This window comes from Drosophila gunungcola, unplaced genomic scaffold (genome assembly GCF_025200985.1).
Source record: "Drosophila gunungcola strain Sukarami unplaced genomic scaffold, Dgunungcola_SK_2 000189F, whole genome shotgun sequence".
Lineage (NCBI taxonomy): Eukaryota > Metazoa > Arthropoda > Insecta > Diptera > Drosophilidae > Drosophila > Drosophila gunungcola.
The window spans coordinates 38,385-56,856 of record NW_026453350.1 but is presented as its reverse complement, the minus strand read 5'-3'; the positions used below and the strand labels follow the sequence as shown (position 1 = coordinate 56,856).

Genomic DNA, 18,472 nt, shown 5'->3' with positions numbered 1-18,472 from the left:
TATTGAAATAGATTTCAAACACATTGTTGAATATGGACACTTCACCGTATAATTAAATGACTCTTGAAACTTTGAGCATAGTGGCGTCGTCATCGTTTTATTATCAACTACATATTTTTCTATAGATACGGAGCACTTATAACATTGTAACACATCGGCCAATGTTTTTTTGTCTGTAATTACAATATAAAAATTATTTTGAAGGTTTTTATCTTTGTAATTAACCTATTATTAAATACGCAATATGCAAAAAAAAGATCGCATTAATGTCCTTTATCAATTTGAACAATAGTATATAAGGGTGGTCCAATTAAAAACCGTTGGTGAGAGCACCGTTTTGGTGTGCAAAAACGGTATTTGAAAACGAGAAAATAAAATTTGTAGGTTGTAGAAAGCTCCTGTTTTTATTAAATTTCCTCATACGTTACTCAGCCAGTAAGAATAAATTTGTTGATCATATTAATCCCGCGGTGTTATAGGCAATTGCTTAGTTAACTAATGGATTACAAGAGAGACGACAATTTAATTTTTAAAAACTTGGTTTTATTCTTACTTAAGTAGCTTTTTTGTCAGTGATAAAAAATATAAAAACAAAAATAATCGTAAAAAAAACTTAAACATCGTTTTAGTGTCGATATAGCGATGTTTTTTTATTTAATAAAAAAATATGACAAACGATTTACCACTGTTTTTTCTTGGGTTTTTTTTTTTTTGCATAAAATAAACTTAAATTCATTGAATTGTCACAATAAACTTATTAGTAGCAATGTTTTTTTATTTAATAAACAAAAATGACAAAACGATTAACCACTGTTTTTTCTTGGGTTTTTCTTTTTGCATAAAATTAATTTAAATTCAATGAATTGTCACAATAAACTTATTTGTAAAACCTTGCAGAAGGTTCTATAACTTTAGTGAAAAGTTTGCAACGCATTGAGAAGACACTATAAAGTATTTCTATTTATGAACAGCATCATCAGAGCAGATCTACCCATATCACGTCTGTCCGTTTCTACACAAACTAGTCTTTCAGTTTCACAAATGTCTGGATACATTTTTACTAGTCGGAAAAAGACAGATCTGACGAATATATCAAAAAGCTTCCAAAGGATTTTTGGGAAACATAATCAATGCTTTATCTCGAAGTATATTTAAAACAAGAAAGGAAGCAAACTTCGGCAAGCCGAAGTTCATATACCCTTGCAGCTATTGCAAAAATTAAATATTCATTGAAAACATTAAAATTATGATTTACTTGCGTATATGTTTAATATCATTGAAGCTATGATGATTTGCAGCTTAATTATTCAATAGTTCCTACGGCCAGCTATATATCGTTTTCCGATTTCAATAAATTAAAAGCGTAAAATAAAAAAGATACATTTAAAAACTATTTTATTTTTTTATATATATTGTTTCCATGGGAGCTATATGATATAAACCGTAATTCTGAAATATTTAACCATTACTATATGTCGAAGAACTAAAATAAATTAAAAACAAGAAGGAAAGCAAACTTCGGCAAGCCGAAGTTCATATACCCTTGCAGCTATTGCATTAATTAAATACTTTTGAAAACATTTAAATTATGATTTACTTGAGTATGTGCTAAAAAAAAACATTGAAACTATGATGATTTGCAGCTCAATTATTAGATAGTTATTTTATATATTTTTATTATTTCTATGGGAGCTATATGCTATAGACGTCCGATTTTGATAAAATTTATACCATAATTCTGAAATAATTAAACATTGCTATATGTCGAAGAACTAAACAAAAAATTAAAAAACAGAAAAGTTATAATTTTTTTTCATTTATTTTTCCGATTGTTCCTATGGGAGCTATATGCTATAGTCGTCCGATTTTGATGAAATTAAAACCGTAATTCTGAAATATTAAACCATTACTATATCTCGAAGAACTAAACAAAAAATTAAAAAACAGCAAAGTTATAATTTTTTTTTCATTTATTTTTCCGATTGTTCCTATGGGAGCTATATGCTATAGTCGTCCGATTTTGATGAAATTTAAACCGTAAATCGGAAATATTTTACCATTACTATATGTCGAAGAACTAAACAAAAAATTAAAAAACAGCAGAGTTATAATATTTTTTCATTTATTTTTCCGATTGTTCCTATGGGAGCTATATGCTATAGTCGTCCGATCCGGCTCGTTCCGACTTATATACTACCTGCTATAGAAAGACAACTTTTGGGAAAGTTTCATGCAGATAGCTTTAAAACTGAGAGACTAGTTTGCATATAAACGGACGGACAGACGGACACACGGACGGACAGACGGACGGACAGACGGACATGGCTAGATCGACTCTACTAGTGATGCTGATCAAGAATATATATACTTTATAGGGTCGGAAACGTCTCCTTCACTGCGTTGCAAACTTCTGACTGAAATTATAATACCCTCTGCAAGGGTATAAAAACAGCAGTTGTAAATTTTTTTTTACTTATTTTTCCGATTGTTCCTATGGGAGCTATATGCTAAAGTCGTCCGATCTGGCTCGTTCCGCCTTATATAACTACCTGCAATAGGAATTTTTGGGGAAAGTTTCATGCAGATAGCTTTAAAACTGAGAGACAGACGGACATGGCTAGAGGGAGTCTCCTAGTGATGCTGAACAAGACTATATATACTTTATAAGGTCGGATATGTCTTCGTAACTGCGTTGGAAAATACCCTTCTAAAAGGGTATAAAAATTCAGCTTTGCTGTTTTTGAATTCACTTCGAGACATAGTATTGCTTTAATATTTTAGAAGTACGATTTCTATTAGCTTAAAAAATTCATTAGAAAATCGACATAGCTTTAATTTATTAACCCATACGCATAAAAAATTAAACAGTCGTTTTAAAAAATAGTTTTATTTTATTATTTCTGCAAGGGTTATACACTTCGGCTTGCTTGGCAAAAATTAAAAAATTAAGGATAATTTAATGTTCAGTAGTGCCACAGAAATCAATTCAGCTTTAATTCCGCTCCAATTCCTTTCAGTGGCGTTTCAGACCCCATTTTGCTCTGATTTGAAAACGATGACTGTTGTGGCAGCTAAAATCTTTTATAAATAGTGAAAACATTTAGCGGCATTTCTTCTTAACAAAGTTGTCGTCGCTATAAAAATGGCACTTGGTGCCGTTCTTAATCTACGTAGAAACATGTTCTAAAGAGTTTTTTGGACGGTTTTGCTTGACAAGCACAGGTCCTTATCCAATTGTCCTTCAAAACAACCCTTCTAGGAATTCTAGGGCAATGGTATATCATTCTTAATTATATAAGTGTGTCAAACAAGTCTTGCTGTATTTTTATTGAATTTCCAATAACTTATAATATTGGTCACAATCATGCGATGTAAGTCAAATGTGCGCCCTTTTTTCGATGACTAGTTCATAACGAGATGCCAACTTAAAAATGCCCCTCTTATAGAAGCTCCGTATCCCTATTGGCAAAAAAAAATTGGAGAGCTATTTTAGCTTAAAAAGCTAATTGTAATTTAAGGGCCGCGTACATATAGCGATGCCAGATTTTTTCAAGCTAAAGAGTGGCCAAAGTTGCAGAATAACATTTTGTCTGCTTTATAAAATCTAAAATTTTTATTTGCATAAGGAAAACATAAGAAATCAATCAACTATGCACTTTTTTATTAATTGTGAAACTTTTTTTATGTTGCGATTTCGTTTTAAAACCGCCAATGAGAAAAATGGTTATAAAATGTCAACACTGATGCCGAGGCGAATTACTGATGTTCTAGTTATGATTTGGTTTATTAATTGCTTAGATTTCGATTTTAACAATCCATAACCAAATTTATGTTGTGATATGAACAAGTCAAACGGTTGCAACTTTTTTAAACCAATTTTTTTTTTCCGGTACACAAAACTTTGCATATGTACTTAAAAAATTAGGGAAGCAATAAGTAATAGAGAGGGCAGGTTTCTAAGTGGTTTCTAGATTTGGAGAAAAATTATTTTTTTAATAAGTTTAGAAAAATTGAGGAAGATTGTGAAGATGGTTGTTATTCATTAAAAACATTGCAGAATACATACACAACACATGAACTAAAAAAGTATATTAACCTTTTCCGTTGCACTCCTTTTAAAATTTGTCAATCCTAAAATCTATTTTTTTTTTAAATTAAAAAACATTGATGTAATGATAATATATCGAATTTTTTCTAGCTCTAGTTTGAACGGTTCTCAAAATCATTTAACTTTAAGAAGTTTGTGACCAAAAAAAAAAAATTTTACAGAATGAGCGCAGAAAGTTGTGAGATTCTTCTGTGTTGTTACGACCGCAGTCTCTGCCAGGAACATCATATAATTGCGAGTTTATCAGATTGTTTACTGCCGTTTGGCTCGAGATCTCCTGGTAAAAAGGCAATCAAAAAAATTTTCAAAAAAAAAAAAACAGATGTGGGCACTGATCACGTTTTTTTTTTTGCTTAACACCGTTGCTGTTTGAGTACCACTCGGGTAAATGACATCTATCACAAAATTGGAGAGTTTTTAGAGTATATTTGGCTTGTGGTATTAATAAGAAAAGAAAATGACTCCAAAACTAGACTTTCAAAAAACTTTCAAACGCAAATTTAAAGGTCGACGAATCGTATATAAAGTTTCCGTTTTGGCGTTTGGTCTTTCACCACTCGCATTCTCCTTTTTTAAAAGTTCAAGAAAATCTTAATTGTATTTATTTTTTGGCTGATTTTTTTTTGTTATTTGTCAGGAATAAAAGCTGCTGGTGATTGCATGATTTGGTGCAGAAACCTGGAAGCTTGATTATAAGGAATGAAACACCTACCAGCCGATTTTCTTGACATTTTGATATCATTGATTGATTAATTGTATAATATATATATTTAATTTTTAAAGAAGAGGTGTAGGCATTTATTATTTTAGTTGCTGGTGTTTTGCCGAACTGACTTCAAGTAAATAACGCTTGCGATTTAGTCGATAAAGTTTGAAAAAATTTGTATATTGTTTGCAATCATTTTTAACTATGAAATCAGTATGGCACTAGCGTTTTACATTTTTTTTACATTTTGCTTTGTTAGTTGGTTATCAAATATAATATTATAAATCCAACAAAAAAACGTGTAAAAACATTAAGAAAACCACAACGGCAATTAAAAATAAAAAAAAACAAGCTAACAAAAAATAACTATAAAAAAAATAATTATTAAAAAACTTTTTTGGAAATAGACTTGGACCCGCGCCGTTCTGCCTCATAGATGTGTACCACGAAGCTACTTAGAATACAGCCAACAAGATATGAGGTTAAGACTTTGATTTCCAAATTAATTCTTTTTGACTAATGAATAATTTGACAGTTCAGAATTACGCTTTTAATTTTATTGAAACCGGAAATCGATATCGTAAAGCTGTCATAGGAATTATTGAATAATTGAGCTACAAATATTCATAGCTTCAATGCTTTTAAACATATACGCAAGTAACTTATAATTTCAATGTTTTTTTAGAATTACGGTTTAAGTTTCATCAAAATCGGACGACCATAACATAAAGCTTCCATGGAAAAACAAAAATAAATTTTTTTTTTTAAATGTCAAACTTCTATTTTGTAATTTTTTTTTTTTAAATTCTTTTTGGTTTCTTAAAAATTTGACAGTTCAGAATTACGCTTTTAATTTTATTAAAATCGGAAAACGATATCATACAGCTGGCATAGGAAATATCGATTAATTGAGCTGCAAATCATCGTACATAGCTACAGTGTTTTTAAACATATACGCAAGTAAATCATAGTTTTAATGTTTTCAAGAACATTTAAATTTTTGAATAGCTTCAAGGGAACTTCAGTTTGCAAAAGTTTGCTTCCTTTCTTTTTTTGTTTGATAAAAGAAGTTTGGTTTTTGAACAATAGTCAAAGTACCACAATGTTTTTAAAATTATGATTTACTTGCGTATATGTTATTAAATTAAATAATCTTTAAAAGCAATATTCGGATATGATGATTTTGCGCTTAATCATATGAGCATTTAGTATATCATTGTCTAATTTTAATAAAAATGAAACCGTAATTCTGAAATAGAAAATCATTAATTTGTATCGAAGAATATTCAAATCCATTGAAAAATAGCGAAGTTAAAATTTAATAATAATAAAATGTTCATAACATATTTTCTAATGTCTTGCTCATTTTTTTTAATAGTATATGCATATGATTTAGCTTAAGCTTAAAATAAAAATAAATATTTTTGAAATATTTAGTGACAACTTTTCTTGCTTTTACTTAAAAATATTTTGTATAACATTTTCAGGGATTTTGGTGTTATGAACAGAGAAAAGTTAACGGTTTTGTTGCTTGACAACTTTCGAATGACAGTGTGCTATATATCAAAAGTTGTGGAATCTCATAGGCGATATATTAAAAATATTTAAGATAAATCACTAGGACCGTTTATATTTTTTAAAAAAGCGTTAAAAAAAATGTATATATATATATTTATATATTCCAAACTACTGTCTTTAGGCCAACTATGTATATTAAGGCAGCTTGATTAACATTTGTCGATGCCTTATAAATAACATATACTTTTCTGTAGATTTACTAGTTTAAAAGCTTTGGTTTCTTGCCAAACTAGAGCGCAAGTGTGGTGTCTTTTAGGGATACCTTTCGATTGGTGTATCGGACCAACACAGCAGATGTTTAATTCTGGGACAATCTTAGTAACTTCGGCCGATCATTGTGATAATGTAATAAAAAAATAACATTGAAGATTTTTTCTGATTACCAGCTTCATTTTCTAGCTAAGAAATACCTTTCTTCAATGTGAGGTCTGACAAAAACTTATCAAATGATAAGTAATACAAACCCAAAAACACTGCCACGAATAGTAATAATATGCTGGATCTTGATTTTTGCGTGCACTCCATATTTATGCACATATGTACATATGTTTCAGGCTGGTCTGTATCCCATAAAATTACAGAGAATCGAGTTGACTGAAATTAAAAAGAGTACTTTTCTTTACTTTATTTAAAAAATCTGAAACGCATTCACACAAATCAATCTTATAACCAGTAATACTATACATACATAAATTATTTATGTGCATATGTTATTGTTCCATAAAAAAAGGTAGTACACAATTTCACCTATGTATGTATGTTCAAGTATGTTCAAACTTTTTTACAAGGGTTTCTTCATTGCATAAAATTTGTAACGTTCGAAAATCTACCAATCTAAATATTTGAAAAGCCACACAAAGCAGTTTAGAAAGTGGTCGAAATAAACGAGAAGAAACCAGAACAGAACCTATTTCTATAATACAGTGTTTCTTTTTATTTATGTATGTATACATAAATACCTACATATGTATGCACCAACCATCGATAATATTGATGGCTGGGCACCGGTCACGACCGGTCGGGCCCGGTCGGCTATCACGATAGTACTAATGCCCTTTTTCCACACAGGCCATCCGTTGGAAACGGTTGAAATTTTTAACAAATGTGAAACTCCTATTTCCACAGAGCAGCCGTGGCTTGTTTAAACGTAAACAAAGCATTAACCTCCCAAGCCCCCCTTCTCTTTCGACTACGACTCTGGTTCTCAAAAACATAGATGGCCACTATGTTAACTCAAATTCATTGGCGCCAAGCCGTTAGAGTTTCACCGAATAAACATCGTCTAAATATATGCTAGAAATGTGCGGTTAGGAACGAAAATTTTACCGTCAAAGAATAACCGGCAAAACCTTAGAGACCATCTTTAAAAGAGATGGTGGGTGATGCTCTGTGGGACTAGGCCATTATGGTTTTAGATTTATTAAAGTCATATATCATCGTAGTCATTTTTCATATAGCGCCCATTGGAACCATCCGAAAAATATATGAAAACAAATTGTAATTTGGATAAACATCGATCAATACTATTGGTTTATTATTTCAAATTACGGTTTTAATTGTTTTAACAATATCATATAGCCGACATGGGAACGATCGAAAATTTTTCGGAAAGTCATCATTGCTTCCACTGTTTTTATAAGGTATATTTACATACATCTTACAATAAATTTTAAAATGCCTTCTGTAGTAGAATTGTAATACAGTTTTGTTTTGTACCTACGACTGAACTATTCAAATTTTTAATTGCGAATGTCCGAACAAAAGTCGGTTACCGTAAATTTGTATTGTTGCCAGATTGTATTATGTACATAAATCTAGTCTTTTTATTATTATTATTTTAAAATTCGGCTGTCATGACATTCTTAGTACTTTATATTCCGATTTTTAATGTTATATTAAGCCTAAATCTTACGAGTTATATTGTTTTCTACTTTTCTGCGATATTCCAAGTTATGTTTAGTCTTTGATCTTATTTTGTTGATTTAAGATTGTTCTCCTAGTTTAGCAATTTTACTCTTCTTTTGAAACCTTTCATTTCATCGTCTTCTTAAAATTGCATTTTACTGTCTTCTCTAATTCTTACATTTCATTTTCTGCTTCTAAATCTTCTTTCTAAAAACCTATCTTCTAATTGTTGGATTTCACTTTCTTCAAAATCTTGCATTTCACTTTCTTATAAATCTTACATTTCATAATTTATCCATAACTTCATTTTTGATAACCTTCAACATCTGATATATCATATCTGTCGTTTTCTGAAACAGCATCAACGTTGTAAGGGCTGTGTTGGTTAATTTTATCAGTTAATTAAGGGATCGAGTAATATCGTATAATTGGTTAATATACTTTTCATATCACTTGTATCGCATGTTATCGTCATATATTGCTAAAATAACTTTAACTTAACTTAACTTTTTCGATAAATTTAACCAATTCTCATCTCAAGCATATTACTTTCTTCTTTTTCTATCCTTTGATGTATTTTTTGGAAATCTTTATCTTTGCTTTGGCAAATTGTAAGATTTTGTTCAAATGTGTTTTCTTCTAATACTATATAGTATACTAATAATAATAATAATATAGTATACTAATAATAATAATAATCTGTTAAGTACGTCTACATGCTGCATTTTTTACTATCACAATGTTCGATATCATTTCCAAAATTTTCTAACTCTGCCGACGATTGGGTTTATTTTTTTGTTTTTTTTTTATATTTATTTGAGCACTTTGAGTCAACAACGCAATTTGAGCTAAAAAAAAAATTGCGGTTAATTTGTTATTAAAAAATATAAAAAAAACTCTTCGTATTTACCTGCTGATTTATGTGAAGAAGTATTGTTTAAATTTTCAAAAGGAACGGTTCTGTTGATGTTTACGAACTTCAAAAAAGACGTTTTCGGGAAAATCGATTTAGAGGCCGGTCGTTTGAAACGCTGTTAGTTTTACTCCGATTGACTTGCAATTTGTAGAGAATATTCTCAACATATTGATTCAGAAAAAAGTTTAAAAGTTTAAGTATTTTTATGTCTTCTGCTTGCCTTTTTTTATTGTCTTTACTTACTGTATCTAAGTTTGAGTTCAATTTGCTTTCTTTTATTAACACAAACTTTTCATTTCTAAGAAATCTGTCCCTAAAATTACTGATTTGGTACAGTTTGGTACAACAAACAAGTCGTTATTAAATTCTTTTTTGTTTCAAATATGATTTTTAATTATTCCAACAACATTTAATTTACTTCTGCTTATTCCATTGTAGCTTTTAAGTAAAGGATCATTTTCAATAACTTCTTGTTATAAGTTTATTAGTTTTGCTAGTAAAAATATATACCGTTTTTTCATACATATGAATTTTTAATGGTAACGTTTTCTTTTTGGCTTAAATCCCTGCGTTTCGTACAGTTTATTGAAGTGTTTCCCATTTTTGCACAGACGAAGAAACCTCCATGTGCCCTTTTTGCTTTGCGGCATTCATTGGGCATGTGACTCTTCAATATCCAATTATAGCACTGACGGTATTATTTCCATCTGTAGAATTTATTTTTTAGGATCATAGTTTGGATATTTGAAATCAGGTTTTAATTGGATTTTTTTTGATAGCATAAAACAACAATGCGCGTTCATCAAGCTTATAAATGTTTTGAACAGACAGAATTTTTTTTGTCGCTTTCGCCTTTCATTGGGCCAATTTCAGATATTAATTCCTTAAGATGAGTATCGGAATGTTTTTGTAATTGGGAGTATCTTCTTCATTTCTGATTTTTACCATTCTTAACAATTCGTTTTCCTTTGAAAAAATTCTTGCTTCTCTTTTTAGTAGCTCCACTTCTCGTTACATCAAATCAAGTTTCATATCCTCGTAATATTCTTCCTTTTTGTTCTTAGCTTTTTCGCTCATTAACCTTCGTTGAAATTCGGTTAAATTTTTGGTTTAGGAATGTGAAACGCTTAAGACATGTATTCGTTATTTTTATCATAACAATTACTTTTTTATTTTCTTTTTTTAATAATTCCGCTTTATTTTATTATTACATCTTGATTTTCAGTTTGGTTTTCGTAGTTACTTATACTCCCATTTTTTAATCTCTTCTTTTGATTCTTATTGTCTTGCTTCTCGTACTTTGTAATTTGTTTTCTTTCGTTTTCTTGCATATCGTAATTTGTAATGTCTTCTCCTTCGTTGCCTTGCGTATCGTTCTTTGTACATAGTTTCATCTTTCTGTCCTCTTTGTTTTCACTGTCCTTATGGCTGGACAAAATGCCTTCTATAGCAGTAATGAAGTGCACTTTTTTTTTCTGTACACACGACTGAACTCTTTAAATTTTTATTTGCGAATGCCCGAACATAGCTAGGTGTTACCGTACACTTCTATATTTTGTTGGCGTTGCCAGATGTTATTATGTACTTAAATCTAGTCTTTTTATTATTATCTCATTTATTTAATATTTACAATATTATCTTATAATTATCTTGCAATATATATATATATGTCGGAGAATTAAAGTCATCCCCTTGTAAGTCATCATTGCTGGTTACTTGATCGTTTGGTTGTTGATTGCCTGAGCTTAATTCTGGCAAATGCAGCGAGTCTTCGATGCCTTTTTTGCTCATAATTCTCTCTTAAGGATCAAGCACGTGTCTATCTCACGCCACGCTACAAACCAGAAGCCTAAAAAAAGAGAGACCAGACCTAGCAACGCATACGAAGCCACACTCGGCCTCAGCTCGCAAACTGAGTCCCCATTCTACTAAAACTAGTATCTAGTATATCTAGTATACCCAGCACAACCCATGGTCATGTTTCAAAAGACTCTTCAAAAAGACTTTGTTCTTTAAAATTTGCATCAAGCTCTCTGAAATTTACACATCCGGTAACTTTCTCAAAGTGTTTTTTTTTGTTAGCGTACATTTTAAAACATGTTGTCTCCCTCCAATACCTCAACGAAAGACCCTCTAAACTTTGGATCCAATTTCTATTGCTGTTTCCCACTGTTTTTGAGCACAAAGTCACCCACACTGAATCTAATTACCTTAGTCTTGCTTTCGTCAAATTTTGTTTTCTGATATCTTGTCAATTTCGGTTTCAGTATCGCTTATAGGATTAGCCCCAGAGGCCTAGCCATTTTACCAATCAAAAGTTCTAATGGACTACATTTAGTACTACGATTCACTTAAGGGTCATCTGTACCTCCACTAGTGCTTCTTGCCACGACATAGAGCTTGTCTCAACAGCCGTCAACAGATTCTTAAGGGTTTTCATAACCCTTTCAACTTGACCGTTGACTCGACTTGCACCTGCGGCAATTAAATGTAGATCTATCTATTGATAAGAACAAAATTGCATAAACTTTGAACCAGTCAAGCTTCGCCGCTGATCGGCAATTAGACGTGTTGTCACACCTTAAATGACTATCGTAGATTTCAGTGGGTTAATACAAGTATTAGCATCAATAAAGAAGGTGCAAAGCAAATGAACAAACTTAGTAAAAGCATCATTTGGAAACTAAGGATCAAAAATAATCAACACTGGCTTGTTCGTTAATACAGTGATTATTCTTTTGCTAATTTCTTCGTGCTCTACACTCTAAAACAAGCTATTATTTTCAGATGTGAGAAAATACAAAGGGTTCCAAAATTGTGCAAAAACCTCGGAACAAATTTGCGAAAATACGACATCAAACCGATGAGCTGTCGTAATGTAGCGATTGATTTCGATGTTGCTTTAATTTTTCGCCGCGTTTACCTCATAACCAATGTACCGAACTATTGTTTTCAAAAAGAAACATTTTGAAATGTTAAATAAAAATTCATCTTTCACTAAAATTTCTATATTAATTTCCAACCGTTCTTTGAAACACAGAAAAAGCGTTCTTTAATCCAAATGGCATCGATAGAAATTCGTTCTTCCGATCAGGTGTAACAAAAGCAGTATTTGATTGTTCCGAGTGCATTGGAATCTGATGAAATCCACTAGACATGACAAGAGAAGTGAAATAATTTGCTCCCCGAAGACTAGCTACTTTATCTGATATCAGAGGTAATGGAATTTTATCAGCTACTTTATTTTTATTTAATTCCCGATAATCAACTCAAAGTTTTGCTGAACCATTCTTTTTATATTTACAAATAACAAATGGAGATTTACTAGGTGTGATAACTTTATACTCAATTAATTCTCTATTTTTGCCACGTACTAGCGCCCTCTCACTTGGACCAAATCTATATGGTCGCTATTGAACAGTCTTAGTTGATTCAACCAGTTAAATACAAAAAAAAAAAACAAAAACTATACCAAAAGCATTGAACCAATATTTGTCTGCCAATGACAATATTATTTTTGATTCCACAATCTGGTACTATGTGAAACAAAACTACCAAAGAATTACCATCAACAATGATATCTTGATTTTCGAAGTACTGTAGTACTGTACTTTCTTTAATTAATGAACACTTAGCTTCCGGATGAAATGTTATTGGAAATCTCTCACCATTAACCAGCATACTCAATTTAGGCTCCACCATAGTGCACTGCACCACTCTCTTCCGATCTTACTCCCAATCCGGTGCCCCGGCTCCTGGCATTTGTAACAAGTTACATTTGCCCTTCCATGAGGAGGCTGCCCAGAACGCCGCTCCTTTTCAGTTGATGAAAACTGAAATCCTAGTCCAGATCTACAGTCTTGCTTTTTATGTCCTGGTTTTCCACACTGATAACATTTTAGTTCCGCAGTTTTAGCTTGCTTGGTCTCCGGTTCCCAGTTTGGTACAATAGGACGCTCCTTCAGCGCAGAGAAAACTTGCAGCTCCGCTTGCAGCTCACGTCGATTGCTGACATGCGTTGTGTGTATCATTCGTTGTAAACGCCGGTCGAAATTAGCCATATGTCCAAGAATCAAAGCGATGGAAATTTGTAAACAATTTAAATTACGCAATTTTGTGCACAGTGACGTCACGCAGCGACTCGCAAAAACAGGCAAGCTCTCACCGTTCCTTGGGCGACTATTTAGAAGATCAAAAATAACAGCGGCTGGCGTCTCTGAAGTCTCGAAACGCTGCTCAAACAAATGCCGGAACTGTTGCCAAGATATTCCTGGATAGCATATTTGTGATAACCACTGGGCCGCTGTGCCTTCCAAGGCCTTACTCAGCGCTAATATAAGAGCGCTGTCACTTAGCTGTTTCGATCGTAAAATTATGTCGACCGTAGCGCACCACTGTGTGGCATCCACCCCAGCAATGTCCGAATTATATTTCGGCAAGCAAATCTCTCCAGTCTGTTGTACTGTGCTCGCCGGCATCTGTAGATTCTTAACCAGTTCCAGAAAATTCCGGTTTTGTTGCTCCAACAACGCGAAGACATCCCTTGACAAAGTTTGGTTAGGGCCGAATCCCACTTCTGATGTCGGAGAATTAAAGTCATCCCCTTGTAAGTCGTCATTGCTGGTTACTTGATCGTTTGGTTTTTGATTGCCTGAGCTTAATTCTGGCAAATGCAGCGAGTCTTCGATGCCTTTTTTGCTCATAATTCTCTCTTAAGGATCAAGCACGTGTCTATCTTACGCCACGCTACAAACCAGAAGCCTAAAAAAAGAGAGACCAGACCTAGCAACGCATACGAAGCCACACTCGGCCTCAGCTCGCAAACTGAGTCCCCATTCTACTAAAACTAGTATCTAGTATATCTAGTATACCCAGCACAACCCATGGTCATACCTGTCGAAACGCTGCACTACATACTTTCCGACATATATGTATATATATAGCGAAGATAAAGGAAGGTGTGAATTAAAAAAAAAAGGTGCCACTCCCTGGGAGTCATCTGCGCAGTGTAGAAATCCACCGGTCCATGTCTTCTGTTTAACCAAGGAGCTATGCTGGGGATCAGCCTGTGCTTCCATCGTCCGATTCTTGCGTTGTCCTATCTCTCCGGCCAAAGCTTGACGGTCCTGGTCCGCTGAATCCTGTCTGCCGAGATTCCAGTCCTTCGCTCTGCCGCTGGAAAGTTAGTCAACCACTAGGGCGGTTTCCTCAGATACTGTGCAGAAGCAGCTTGTAAACTGGCTGTCGGCCTGTAAACTGGCTTGTACGTTTGGCACTGCATAGCCTCGGTCCAAATAGGCGCGGCGTATGGAATTGCCGTTTTGGCCATCATCCTTGATATGGCTGCTGCATAGTCCAAGTAGTACTTGTAGGTCAGCTTGTGGTCAATCAGAACCCCGAGGTACTTCATCGCTGGGAATCGTAACTTCTCGACGTCTTTCCTACTGTCTGTAAGGACAGCCTCCGTTTTGTGCTCCGCCAGTGTAAGCTCGTTGCCTGCGAGCCAGCTCATCAACATGTCGATTGACCGGTTGTATTCGTCCGCTAAGTCTTCTAGCAATTTTTCCACCGTTACCAATGCTATATCGCCATCGTGTAGAGTCAGCCTAAGGATCCCGTCATACATGACTTTCGAAAGGATGGGTCCAAATACCGAGCAATGGGGTACACCTCCGTGTTAAACGCGTTTTTCACGTTCAAATATTTTCCCCATTGTATTGAGCATACACAAGGGTCTGTATAAAGATGGGTAATCGTTTTGGGTCCTGGTTTCGGTACAAGCACGAGTACATCTGCACGAAGATGCTCTTGTGGGATGCGTTGGCAATTCCATCTGGGCTTTGGTTTTCTTCATGGTGGCTAGGGCGCTCAGAACTTCCGCTTCGCTGGCTAGCACAGTTCCTCCTGCTTCAGTGCGAGGAGGTAATAGTGGGGGCTGCGTGGGGAACAAGGTGGGGGTCGGCCGCGTGTCCAGTTTTCCCATGACCATCCTCTAAGAACCCAAATGGTTTGGAATCCGCCGTATCGCACAGTTCCTGGAAGAATCTTGCTTGCTTTTATATCATCCTTCAGTGCCTTTTTCTTTGCCCTGAAGTGTGTTTCACTTAGCTCCTAGGTAGGGCGACCTCTGTAACTCTGGCTTCTTCGCCTGGCAGACAAGCACTGTCTCCTGGCCGTGGCTATCTTCTCGTTCCAACAAGGGACCGGTCGCCTTGCATTCTCTTCTCTAGAGGCCGTTTTCATCCCTGCATGGCAGGCGTATTTAATCTTTGCCGCTACCCTCACGGCGCAGGTATTTGCGTCGTCATTTGTGCTGGTATCGCGACTGGCCCCCTATGGAGCAGAGAATGCATTTTGGTACTTGGGAGCGCTTAATGTGCTTGTGGCCTGTTTCCCACGTTTCCTGCGTGGATTTGGCAACACCATCCGAGAATCGGCATCTGGCGGAGGTATGCCCATAGCCCATGCATTTATAGCAAAACCTTAGCTCGATCTTCTTCGTTTTGCGGCAGACGACCCATCAAACCCTGATCTTGCACTTTTCCAGGATCCTCTGCGCGTGTTCTGGTCAGAGGTTGACCTTCGCTGTTTGGGCTCCGCCATAGGCCTTTCGCATCAGTGGGGGAGTCTCGCCAGGAATGCCGCTTTCCCGGTTTGTATGGCTGCCTGCAATTGCTGCGTGGACGTGTCCTGAGTAGCAGTTCTTCACTGGCTCTCCTTCGGATGCCTTGCACCTAGTCATTTAGGCCCTGTAGTGTTGACTCCGACTTGACCATCCTCAGCATAACTGCGTAACCATTGCTGCACTTGATCAGAATGGTATCTGGTCGTTGGCTTTTGGGCTTCGCAGTGGGGTTCGTGTGGGCTTGTTAAGTCCCTGCGCCAGAAAGTGCTTTCTTGGGGCCTACTGTTAGTGTTGGCTTCCCCATTTTCAGACTTCGTGGCGATAGCTGCTTCAGGTGCAGAACCTGACCCAGGGGATGCGGTAAACTGCCTTGCGCTCGGGGTCGAGCCCCTAGTGTGACTCTCAAACAACCTCTCGCTGATCTCGCCTTGGTGTCCGTGAATATAAGGATCATCTCGTCATTTTTCCCAGTTCCCTAGCTAGGGCTGGAGCGCTCAAATGGACCCGTTGCTTCTTCTCGGCTCCGAGTTGTTTCCCATCGGTGCTCGCGAGTTCTCGGCTTCTTTTTGGGGTATTTAACTTCTCTTCGTTACCACCAGAAATGAACATAGAACTCGGTCGGTTGCGCCAGTTCATAGGCGACCGTTGCACCTTCTGCTTCATCAATTGGAAGTTTTAATAAGTTCCTCTTTGGCCTTGGCTATAGCAGCTTCCAGCACTGCGATTAATCGCACTGTTAACTAGCGGTGTGCTATTACGCGTGGCTCTGTAAGCTCGCTTTTAACCACGGGGCTGTCCAACGCTGTGACAGTGGCTTAGTAGGTCTCAGTATCACAGTCGAGACGGGCCTGATGATAGTGATAAGGAAAGCAGTCATTTTATCTTGCCTGACGGCACAAGATTTTCCTATTGAATGAGATTTTTAAAAACTAAAGCTTGGGTTCTGAGATAGCTGACAAACCTTAGGCTAAATAAGAGCCTAGTTACACTCACGTCTTCTATCGATAACGGCATGGACGCAATGAAACAAAATAGCCTGTTACACTTGACAGACGTGATTCATTGTGTCTGAACAGCTGTTCTTTGTTTTTATTTGTCAAGGAAAATCCTCCCGCCTTTGTTTAACTGCTATTTTTGTTGTTGTTTTCGGTAATAGTGGTAATAGTTCCCCACGAAAGTACATGGATATGCCAATTATCGAGTAAATATCTAGTAAACATCGAGTAAAAATTGGTAAAAATCAAAATTTTTTAGCCTTATGCACTTTGACGCACTTAAAATAAACTGCGTCTAGTCACAGACATCCGAAGTGTAACTAGGCCCTAAGACTTTTACCAAAATTGATATCTCAGTCGAAGAAATTTCCTAAGAGGAAATGTTAATTTTTCTAAGTATGCAAATTAAACTTAACTTAAACGCTATAAGCTTGTTTAATCTTCAAGCAATTTAAATGGTTTACCTTTACTTTAATCTGACGATAATTGGTTGAGACTCAGAGTGAAGATGCAATGAGTATTGCTTCTAAGGATCCAATTATTTTAAGCAAAGATAACCCTATAACAAAATAAATTATACATCACTACTATGTCCAAAATTGTCACATAGGAATAGAAACTGCAATTGCAAATATCCGTGAAAGGTTTGGATTACGATATGTAGAAATGCAATCAAACAAGTCATTTAAAATTGTCCGCATTGTAAAAACAGAAAAAACAATCCACAAGCTCCCTTAATTGGACATCATCAATATTGTCGAATTAAGTCAACCGATAAATCCTTTTTAAAAGTAGGAATTGAATATTTTAGACCAACAGAAATAAACCAGAACAGAAGCCATATCAAAACGAAATCCATCTTTAGATAGCGGAAGACTTTAATCGGCAATTTGATTATACCCCCCTTATCCCGAGCTTGAGAAAGGCTCATATAGTTACTAAAAAAAATGTTAGGATTTCTTTAAAAAAAATTCTAGAGAGTATACTTTAAAAACTTGTGCTTTGTGAAATCGAGTTTATGATGAATTGTACATCACTTTTACTTGTGCCTTTGGACTCTCTTTTTGATCCGTTGACCCCAAACGATTTGATAATTGGTCCTTACTACCGAGAATATATTTATACTAATACCAAAGATACAGATTTGAATCTTTTAAATATGTGGAAATCGTCGCAAAGATTAGTCGAACATTTTTATACCCTTGCAGAGGGTATTATAATTTCAGTCAGAAGTTTGCAACGCAGTGAAGGAGACCTATAAAGTATATATATTCTTGATCAGCGTCACTAGGAGAGTCGATCTAGCCATGTCCGTCTGTCCGTCCGTCTGTCCGTCCGTCCGTCCGTCTGTCCGTCCGTCTGTCCGTCCGTCTGTCCGTCCGCCTGACCGTCCGTTTCTACGCAAACTAGTCCCTCGGTTTTAAAGCTATCTGCATGATCTTTCTATTGCAGGTAGTATATAAGTCGGAACGAGCCGGATCGGACGACAATAGCTCCCATAGGAACAATCGGAAAAAAAATAAAAAAAAATAAAACTTTGCTGTTATTATTTTTTTTAGTTCTTCGAGATGTAGTAATGGTTAAATATTTCAGAATTACGGTTTAAATTGCATCAAAATCGGACGACTATAATTTAAAG

General features: G+C 35.2%; 1 protein-coding gene and 1 long non-coding RNA gene across 7 annotated transcripts in view; one reads left to right on the top strand and one right to left on the bottom strand.

The window, feature by feature from the left end:
• LOC128265960 (rabankyrin-5) overlaps positions 1–18,472 on the top strand; it is a 59,114-nt gene that overhangs the window by 36,311 nt on the left and 4,331 nt on the right. The window lies entirely within an intron of this gene.
• Positions 34–7,328, bottom strand: LOC128265962 (uncharacterized). 6 transcript variants are annotated; one of them, XR_008268979.1, is made up of 3 exons: positions 7,223–7,328; positions 6,857–6,986; positions 34–173 (listed from the first exon to the last, which is right to left on the bottom strand). It is a non-coding gene; the product is annotated as an uncharacterized LOC128265962 (long non-coding RNA). The 6 variants fall into 6 exon arrangements; XR_008268975.1 differs by having other exon boundaries at positions 6,857–7,004; positions 7,081–7,293; XR_008268978.1 differs by lacking the exon at positions 34–173 and adding an exon at positions 6,519–6,714 and having other exon boundaries at positions 6,803–7,009; positions 7,081–7,293.